We start from the raw sequence: 10,869 nt of genomic DNA, 5'->3' as shown, positions 1-10,869 counted from the left end.
GGGTAAGGAACTTTAGGTTTGTAGACCTTCTCTTCTGCAGATTTCGGATTCGGAGCATCAACAGCTTCGCTTTGCAATTGGTGACGCGTGACACCAAGGGTGGTGTCGCTCGACACCGGCTCTGCAATCTCAGAAACTTCTTCAGGGTTTTCCAAATCCAAGACTTCAGGTGCAGGAGGCGTCTTTTTGGGCTCTGAACTCAGATTTTTACCACTCCTCAACGTGATAGCACTGCAGTGATGCCTTGGATTGGTGTCAGTCTTCCCAGGAAGAAAACCTTCTTGCCTTTTAACAGAACCTGCAGTTTGAGCAACCTGGGTATCGAGGTGCTTGACATGGGTGTTCAGAGCTTCGATTTTCCCATTCAGATCAAGGTAGAGAGCATCCATCTTTCCATTAAAGTCCACGGTGAGCTTCTGCTGACCTTCCAGAATTTGTTCCAGCATAGACTTCATCTCATTGTCAGGATTTTGAGGTTGAGATGAAGGAGTGCTGTAATTTCTGGAGAAATTGTTGTTGGAAAAGGGCTTCTGGTACTGAGGCTTAGGCGTGTAACCTGAGAAGTTCTGATTACTGTTGAAGGTACTCCTCTGATTGTTTCCACTGTAATTTCCATTGTAGCTTCTGTTACCTTGCTGATTACCATACCTCTGACCCTGAAATCCTGATCCACTGACAAAGTTGACATCCTCCACCTCAGCTTCATCCTCAGATTCGAAACTCTCCACCTCCTGTGCGAATCTGACAGACTTCTTACCCACCAAAAGGCTGTGCACAGAATCAAGCTTAGCTTTCACCTCAGCGATCTGCGATCTATCCATGTTCCCAGCTTGACTCATTCGCTCAAGATCTGCATTCTTGGTGTTATTGCTGGATGCCAAATTTTCGATGAGCTCAACAGCTTCTTCTGGGTATCTAGTGTTGAAGTTACCATTGCTTGCTGCATCAAGTGCCATCTGATACCTCCAGTCGATACCTCTGAAGAAGATACCCAGCAACTGCACATCGCTGAAGCCATGATGGGGGCAGTCTCGCTGGTACGATTTGAATCGCACCCAAGAAGCTTTGAACGCTTCAGTTGGTTCCTGAGAGAAAGTCGAAATTTTCGTCCTCAACTCCTCAGACCTGGCATCATCGAAGAAGTTGTGCAGGAAAGCATTCCTGGTCTCTTCCCAAGTAGTGAGTGATCCTGGCTCCAACTGCTTCAACCAGTTAGCTGCTTCCACTGCTAGAGAGTAAGGAAACAGCTTGCAGAGGAGGAAGTCGTTGGACACTCCATTGTATTTGATGCTGGTGACCAAGTCCTCAAACCTCTCGATGTGATCCATAGGGTGCTCATGAGAGTGGCCATGAAAAGGATGCTGACCCACAAGAGTGTAGTACACAGGCTTCAGCTCAAAATCGTTTCTTTGAAACACAGGGGCGCGAATAGCAGAACGATTTGCATAGAACTGCTCAGGCCTGTTGTAATCACCAAGTGTTCGTCCACGGCCAGCTGCAGGTGCAGGTTCCCACACATTCCGATCTTCTGGAGCGTTCCTCTGATTTGGAACGATCACAGCATTACCACGCGGTGCAGGTGGTGGATTCTGGTCAACAACATCCACTGGTAAAGGCGCTGGTGGAATGATGTTACCATCTCCATCAAGCCTTTGGCCTCTCGCATTGCACACATGACCCTCTTGGTCTCTCCAGATTCCATCATCATCACGAACAAGTCCATTGGCGTTTTCCATCATTGCCGGATCCTTTGCTTTCCTGTTCGTTCGCTCTAACTCAGCTAGCTCCTCGATGCTCAAATTCACTAGTGGGATGTCCTTGTTGCTTCTGGTTCCAAGAGTATGCATAAACCTGAAACACCAAAAACAAAGAGAGAAAACGAAATAAGTAAATTAGGTTATAAAAAGAAAGGTGTCGCGCGACACCACAAGTAGTGTCACTCGACACTAGGTCGAAAAACTTAGTCGAAACTCAAAAACTAGGTTTAATGGCGAAATCAAGTCCCCGGCAACGGCGCCAAAACTTGATCTGCTCAAAGTTTAATCCCTAAGCTACTCTGCAAGAGCACAGATGTGCAGTTGTAGTATCTAGGGGTCGAACCACAGAGACTAGAGATCACTCAATAAACCTTGTGTAGATGGAGTTACGCTAAGCCGAAGTATGCGAAACAAATAGCAATGCGACATAAATAAATAAAGCAGCAAAGAAACGGTTTGTAAATTCGATGTGATAAGGATTAGGTCTAGGGTGATTTTCAGGAGATCAATGAATGCAAATCAACTTAACTAATCAGGGTTCAGTTATTAAGCTCGGTTCTTGAACTCGAAACACAGAATTATAATTAACCAACTTCCGTTGTGAGAATTATCTAAGTTAAAATCCTAGAATCCCAAATTCCTTTGCAAATCCTACAGATTTAAACCAGCCTTAATGCACAAGTTCGATATGTTCACAAAGCATCTAAACCAAATTCCTTTGCGAATAGCTACTTTGCTCAACCTAGGTTCTTTCCAGTTAATCAATTACACTTCCGTGTCAATTAAGCAACCTCAGATCTAAGTTCTAGGTGATCAATCAAGAATTAGCTTTAAGAACAACCTAAGGTGAAGAACAAATAGATATGAACCCTAACTAGCAAGTTAATCACACATTCAAAAAAAACCCTAATTAAACCCTAAACCTAACAGGTGATCTACTCAGACATGATTATTGAAACAACAAACATGATGAATAGAGAGCAATATATTAAATCGAAATAGATAAAGGGGTTCGAAATCTTCTTTCTAAACGAACAGAGTACATACTTGTCTCCCCAAGCTCATAAATCGCAAAAGCCAAAAACTCAGAGTATCTCTCTCTCAAAAATCTAAGGTCATCGTAAAAAGGGAATAAAAATCCTATATATATCTCTGAGACACGTCTTGGGCTTCCTTGAAAACGTTTGGGCCCAACTCCTTCTTCAAATAGGAAACAAAATCGCTTTTTCCTTATTTCTCTGACAAGTGTCAAGCGTCACTCTCCATGGTGTCGAGCGACACTAAAGCACAAAATCCATTCTTGACGAATTTGATCCTGATTAAGCTCCAAAGTGCTCCAAAGTCTCCAGTTAAGCTCCAAACGTACCTATGACGTGAAAAGACTCCAAAAGACTCGAAAGACACTAGAAAGACTCTATAAATAAGACTTATACCATGGTTAAAAACCATAAAAACCATGATATATCATACCTCCACCTCAAAGATCGGATTCTGAGGCATCTCACTTCTTTTGGAGATATTACCATGCCTTTGACTCGATTCACAGTTAGAAAAAACAGCTTGAGCATATTTGAACATCGTTGGCCACCAAAAACCACTCTGTAAAACCTTGGCAACCGTCTTGAAAGCCCCCAAGTGTCCACCATAAGCAGAACCGTGGCACTCTTGTAACACAGGCTGTACCTCCTCTTCAGCTAAGCACCTTCTATAAAGATGGTCTTTGTTGAGCACATATAAATACGGCTCATCCCAATGATACCTCATCACATCTTTAAAGAAATTTTTCCTCTGATAGGAATCCAATTCAGGTGGCTCTAATCTGCATGAGAGGTAGTTAACAAGATCAGCAAACCATGAAAGGCTCCTCTCTCTGATTGTATTGGCCTCTTCAACCTCCATGTAAGACTTGATCAACATCAGGTGCTCTTCGGGTAAAGCATCATCTAAAGGCACTTTTGAGTCAACTCTTAACCGTGAGAGATGGTCGGCAGCTCCATTCTCAATGCCTTTCTTGTCTTGCACCTCCATGTCAAATTCTTGTAACAGGAGAACCCACCTAAGAAGCCTCGGCTTAGCATCTTTTTTGGTCATGAGATACCTCAAAGCCGCGTGATCCGTATACCCAATAACCTTTGATCCCACAAGGTAACTTCTGAACTTTTCAAATGCAAATACAATGGCCAGCATCTCTTTCTCAGTTGTTGCGTATTTCTATTGAGTTGAGTCCAATGTGCGGCTTGCGTAGTAGATCACGTGCAGCTTCTTATCATTTTTCTGCCCCAAAACTGCTCCCACGGCATAGTTTGATGCATCTGTCATCACTTCAAATGGCAAAGACCAATCGGGAGCTTGAAAAATTGGTGCACTAACAAGGGCCTCCTTGATCTTTAGAAACGCCTCCATGCATTCCTCATCGAACAAGAACTCAACTTCCTTGCAAAGAAGCCTTGTTAATGGCCGAGCTATCTTAGAAAAGTCCTTAATGAACCTTCTATAGAAGCCGGCGTGCCCCAAGAAGCTTCTTATACCCTTGACTGAACTCGGAGGCTGCAAATTCACCATGACCTCCACTTTTGCTCTGTCGACTTCTATGCCCTTCTCAGACACTTTATGACCTAACACGATGCCCTCTTGTACCATGAAATGGCACTTCTCCCAGTTCAAGACCAGCCTGTGCTCCTCACACCTCTTTAAGACCTGTGACAAATTAGAAAGAAAATCGGAGAAGGATGAACCATAGACAGGGAAATCGTCCATAAAGACCTCCACCTTCTCTTCAATGAGGTCAGAAAAGATATGCATCATGCACCTTTGGAAGGTTGCATGTGCATTACAAAGGCCAAAGGGCATGCGTCTATATGCATATGTGTCGTAGGGGCATGTGAATGTAGTTTTCTCTTGGTCTCGGGGATCTATGGGTATTTGAAAGAAACCCGAGTACCCATCAAGAAAACAGAAGTATGGATGGTTAGCTAGTCTCTCAAGCATCTGATCTATGAATGGCAATGGGAAATGGTCTTTTCTAGATGCAGAGTTAAGCTTTCTGTATTTAATACACATACGATGACTGGTTATGGTTCTTGTAGCTATTAACTCATCCCTCTCATTCTTTACCACTGTGACACCATCTTTCTTGGGCACCACATGGACAGGAGATACCCATCTTGAGTCAGAGATTGGGTATATTATCCCTGCCTCAAGAAGCTTGATTATCTCCTTCTTAACCACCTCCTTAAGGTTCGGGTTAAGACGTCTTTGATGCTCAATAGAAGACATAGAATGGTCTTCTAGGTGGATCATGTGGGTGCATATTTCAGGAGAGATGTCTCTAATATCAGCCAAAGAATAACCTATCGCTCTCCTGAACTTTCTAAGCTCCCTAAGCAATGCATGTTCTTCATGAGCTAACAGGTTATCATTAATGATCACGGGATATGAAGAGTTTGAGCCTAAGAAGGCATACCTGAGCCCTGTTGGTAGAGGCTTGAGCTCAACAAGGGGAGCCTTTGCCTCATCCCAATCCGCATCAAAGCTGCATTGCACTTTAACAGCTTCCTCGGCATTGGTCTTCTCTCGCGGTTTACCACTACCCTCGGCATCTCATGTCGCGGCCATGAGACCCCGAGGCGTCTCCCCTCTTGTATTGGACCCTCTGATGTCCAAAACCTCGAGACCATTCGGTTCAAGCTCCAAAAATCTTGTCTCAGCTTCAAGTTCCCTCGGCTGATCCAAGAACTTCTTGTAGACCTCACTTTCTTCATTCAAGAACCCGTGCTCGCTTTGTTCCTTTGTCAAGACCACTTGTAAAGGGTCTTCCGCGTTTAAATCCTCAAGGAGCTCATCAGCCAGCTCCTCCATGGTTTCTATGTAGAAAACTTGACCTCCAATGGTCGGTTTCTTCATCATTTCCTTCACATCTAACTTCATGGTTTCAGACCCAATGTGCAGCTCGATCATGCCTCCTCTCACGTCAATGATCGCTCCTTCTGTTGCTAAAAAGGGTCTTCCCAAGATGATGGGATCCACAGGCTCCTCATCCATCTCTAGAACTATGAAATCTGTGGGGATCTCTATTTCTCCAATCTTCAAAGGCAAATCTTCAGGTATACCGATTGGTAGCCTCACTGATCGATCCGCAAGAATAAGAGAGATTCTTGCTGGTTTGTAGCTGTTAAACCCCAATTCTTTTGGCAATAGAATAGGGCATTAAGCTCACAGGAGCTCCCAAGTCACATAGGCAGCTTGAAAACTTCAGTGGACCGATCGCACATGGCAAAGTAAAACTACCAGGATCTGATAATTTTCTTGGCACTGATCTCCTTTGAATGATGGCACTGCACTCATGACTCAAGATGACCATCCCTTGAAGCTCCTTTAAAAACTTCCCAAGCTGAAGAATCATTATGAAAGCTTCTATGATCGGAAATGTCATCTGAGTATTTTTTAAGTATTTCTCAATTACTGCCTTTGCTTTGTCTAAGATTTTTTTCTTGAACCGCCCTGGAAATGGTATCTTAGGCTGATAAAGAGGTGGTGGAACATAAAGTTTTTCAAGCTCAGGGGCCTTCTCTACCTCTTTAGCCTTGTCTTTGACTGGTTCCCTCTCTAAAACTTCATTCTCTTACTCGTCACTTGAAGCTTCCTCCCCACCGATCTGCTCATTGTCCTCAATGAGCTTTTGCTTAGGTTCAGGAGCTTGTAACTCTTTGCCACTTCTCAGGGTGATGGCATTGACATACTCTTTGGGATTTGGTTCCGGCTTTCCAGGTAAAGCTTGTCCTCTTGATGATGTGGAAGCTTGATTCTGCTTAAGCTCCCTGATATCTTGTTGCATGGACGCATACTGACTCTCAACCCTTTGTTGACTCTGTAGTAGCTGCTGTAGAAGCCCACACATATCTGGTCTCATCTGACTCTGAACCGGTGCTTGCTGCTGTTCTAACCCATCGGCTGTGGACTGAACCCTGGTGGATATTTATGTTGCTGTGGTTGGCTGTTATATGTACTGCCTTGAGCCGGTTGCTGTTGCTGTCCACAACTCTGTTGTTACCCACTGAATTAGTGCTTGGGCTGAAAAGAAATTTGGAACTGAGGCTTTGGAGCATAGCTTTGTTGGTTTTGTTGAGCAGGGTACACCTGATCTTGAGGATTAGCTACATTGGGGTTGCGGTAAGAGAGGTTCTGATTGGTTCCACATTTGTTGAACCGCTGATACCTTTGTTGATTCCCAATATAGTTGATCTCTTCTTGTGCGAGACCATCCTCATTTACATTGTCAAAGCTTGGCCCTTGCTCATCAAACTCGCCTACAAAGTGAATTGGCTTTTGTGTAGCCACAAGCACTTTGTCTAGCTTGTTTTGTAGCTCCCTGATGTCTTTTTCCATACACAACTCTTTACTAGTCCCATCTGATCTATTAGCTCTGTCGAAATCCTCACCGTAGGTATTTGTTTGACATCGCAAGATTCTCCACAAGCTCCATTGCTGCGTTTATTTCCTTCCCAAGAAAGTTCCCATTTGATGCTGTATCAAGTTGGTTCCTTATCTTTGGAAGTGCCCCTCGGTATAAAGTGCTTAGAAGGGAAGCCTCTGAGAAACCGTGGTGTGGACATTGGTTAGTATAGCTTCGAAACCTTCCCAAGCCTCACCGAAGCTTTCATTGGTGTGTTGTGTGAAGCTTGAGATCTGATTTCTCAGCTTAGCCGTCCTTGAAGTGGAGAAAAACTTTGACATGAAGGCAAGCTTGCACTGCTCCCATGTCTGTATAGTTCTCCTTGGAAGATTCTTCTCCCATTGATGTGCTTTATCACCAAGACTAAATGGGAACAAATGGAGCTTGAAGCTGTCTTCTGATACCCCGTTCATCTTTGTGAGGTCACAAACACCGTCAAACTAATCTAGGTGCTCTAAAGGATCCTCCATGGGCAAACCGTGAAACTTGGAGTTTTGCACCATATTGAGCAGGGAAGCTTTAACTTCAAAGTTGTTGTTTTGCACAGGTGGTGCTTGGATCCCGGTTCTATACTGATGTGCATTTGCTCGGTCGTTTTCTCCAACAAAAACCGGTGGAGGTTGCCTTTGAGCTGGTGGCAGAGGCTAAGGAACTTGCTGTTCTTGTTGCTCATTTCGGTTAGCCTGTTGCTGGTTTTGTTGAGCTTGCCTCTCATTACGCTGAGCCATGTTTTGATTAACATAGGCCTGCTGTTCGTTCCTCTCGGCCTGCGCTTGGTTAAGATGAGCCTGGTGCTCGGCGTTCTGTGCCTGGTGCTCGGCGTTCTGAGCCTGTTGCTATATTCTCTCCTGATCAGCCATACCCAATTGTTCCTGATGCAAAGCCCTTTCTCTAGCTCTTCTCTCAAGCAAGTTAATGTTGTTGTTATAAGGCTGAGGTGGCTCTGAGCTGTGGGACCGAGTGCGCATGTACCTGATCAATCAAAGACAGAACTTGAAAACGATTAGTAAAAACAAGAAAGGTAAAGGCTTGATCTCAAGAACAAGCAAAAACTAATGCTCCCACAAGTTGTTAACGGCGCCAATTGATAGCTAAGACTTTTCAGTCTTTGAAGAGGTATCAATCCCCTGTAGTTGTAGTACAAGGGGTATCGAATCCAAGCTTGTGGTAGACACTAGTTTATGATGCTTATAACTTAAGTCAACCGCAATCAAGAAAGAGTTTTGGTTTCTAGGCTACTTAAAATACAAGCAAAAACAGAAATGAACAAGGATAAGAAATTTAAACTAGTAAAGATGCAAATAACATGCAAATAAACAAGACAGATGATCGGATGATGATATGAATGATGAAATAGAGGTTTTAGACAGGATAAAAGACTCGGGTGTTTCCATGTCATACTAGTGAGTTGATGAACCAAAATGATCAAGCAACTTCATTTAACATGAACTCAAAGACAAGTTAATCATCTCATGAAGGAATTAAGCTTCTAAACTGATCCTCTTTCATACCAAAATCCGTTTGAGAAGCATGAATCAGTCAGCTTTAAGAATCAGCTCAATATGTCATTTAAGAAGAACAAACTATCATTATCATGATGAAAGACTCTTAAACCTCTACTAAACCTGGGTCAGGTATTTAAGCGAACACTTCTCAGGCGTGAAATACCTCAGATCTAGACCACATGTGATGTTCATGGATCCAGCTTAGAGATAGGTTTAGTAGAGAATGAATGACGCAGATCTAGAATCTAAACTCGCTAATCTTCCATGAAAGCACCCTAATCTACCTATCTAAAACCTCATAATGAAACTACTCACTAATCATGAAGAGCTCACTTAATCCTTTGCAACATGTGAAGCTAGACATGATTAAAAGCTTTGATGATGATAAAAAGAAATGAAAGAGAACAAGATCTTTACGTAAAAACGAGATATCTGATTAAAGTGGTAAGTTTTCACAAAAGAGGCAAGTTCTCCAAGATAAAACAGGATAAGAGATAAGATAAGTAGGGTTTTAGTCCTAAAAACTATATATAGGGGAGCTAAGTGATGCGGGTCAGCCCGGAACAAACCGGGTACTGAATCCATCTTCTTGGGTCGTTGGGTGAGCACCTCGGTGTATGAGAGAGTGAAGCCGAGGTCTTGATGTCGAGGGGTGCACATGAGCAAAGATTGAAATGAAGATCTCATGACGAACACGTCAAGAACATGCATGAAACCTAGTCTTTGATCCATCTTCACGTGCACTCGTTAGATCAGCTTGTTCTTGATTATGGGTTCGTGACAAGGGACCTCGGCATAGACATGCCAAGGTGCTTGGTCCGAGGGATCAAAGTAGATAGGGTCTGACATGCAATGCCGAGGTCTTGAGGCCGAGGTTTAGCTCCAACACTGGTGAAGAAACCATCGGAGCTTGGGAAGTGTAAGGTTCCCCTGATTGCTCATCTTTGCCTCGGAATTGAATGGTAAGAAAAACAGCTCTCGGACCCGCGTTCACTCCGGAGACGATATCTTTCAGGCTACAGCTTCAAATTGAATGATCTCATGTGTTCTGGTAAGAGCACTCAAAGATCTCAAATACTAATGAAGGCCTTGTAAACTGAATCGAACCGGAAAGGCATCTTCCCGCGTAATCTTTGAAACTCATTGGATCGGCTTTTGAATGCATGCGAGACAGGTGTGAATCCCGGTGGTGGTATCTCTCTTCTCACTCCTCCGAATTCAGCAACTCCAACTGTTCTGGAATCTGGAGACGATATTCTCCAACTTTGATGAAGACCCCGATAACTGATTCGGACCAGAAGCTTCCTTGGATTTGCAATCTTTGAGGTGCGCAAGTGAAAACAGGTTTTAGCCGAGTTGCTTTCTGTGGTAAGGAAAATATTTCCGAGAAACGTATACTGCGGTAAGTTTTTTAGCCGATAAAAAATTTCTGTCTCGGTATAAAAGTTCACCCGACAATATTTTCACCCGATACTGATTTTTGGCCAAGAGAGATCACCCGTTAGCATTTTTAGCCGATAAACTAATCCAGTCGGTACATGCTTTTGCCGAAAAATTCCTTAAAGCCGTTTTCACGATTTTAAACCCTTTTCTTCACCTTTTCAACTCCTGATCACACCTCTTGAACTCCAAACGACCTCCAAAACACCTGATAAAGACTCCAAACCATGCAAAGACGCGTTGGGACCTAATGCACACCCTAAGGTCTAAATCAATGCCTAAGGACCTAAAATGAATGAGAAACACACATGATTTGGACTCTAAAATGCGGCCTAAATGATACAAATTATAGACATATCAACTCCCCCACACTTGTCATTTGCTTGTCCTCAAGCAAAAAGATCAAATGAGAGAAAGAGGTTGGATGCAATGGGAGTTCATATTCCTTATGGGAGAGAGACACAGTCACAAAGAGACTCAGATTCCAAATTGCCAATTCCAAGTGCAATACAAGACTCTACTCTGATTCTCAAAATTCAACAAACGATCTCCACAAGTTCTTCTTATCACTCAGCTTTTTTACATTCATTAAGTGTTTACCAAGTGAATCTAGTGATGCAAGTTCAGATGAGCAATATTTGGCTAAGGATGAGGCTATGAGATGACAATGATCTCATTCAAATGCAGATGCACAAGCAGGGTTCAAAGCAATCAA

General features: G+C 43.3%; 2 non-coding genes across 2 annotated transcripts; both read left to right on the top strand.

Moving 5' to 3' along the window:
• Positions 1–1,011: 1,011 nt before the first annotated feature.
• On the top strand, positions 1,012–1,118 carry LOC112090160. The gene has a single exon (XR_002901509.1). It is a non-coding gene; the product is annotated as a small nucleolar RNA R71 (small nucleolar RNA).
• Positions 1,119–7,351: 6,233 nt separating this feature from the next.
• Positions 7,352–7,457, top strand: LOC112089998. Its single transcript, XR_002901357.1, has one exon. It is a non-coding gene; the product is annotated as a small nucleolar RNA R71 (small nucleolar RNA).
• Positions 7,458–10,869: the final 3,412 nt, after the last annotated feature.

The sequence above is a fragment of the Eutrema salsugineum genome, unplaced genomic scaffold (genome assembly GCF_000478725.1).
Source record: "Eutrema salsugineum unplaced genomic scaffold, Eutsalg1_0 scaffold_11, whole genome shotgun sequence".
In the NCBI taxonomy this organism is placed as follows: Eukaryota; Viridiplantae; Streptophyta; class Magnoliopsida; order Brassicales; family Brassicaceae; genus Eutrema; species Eutrema salsugineum.
This window is presented reverse-complemented; position numbering and strand designations above follow the sequence as displayed.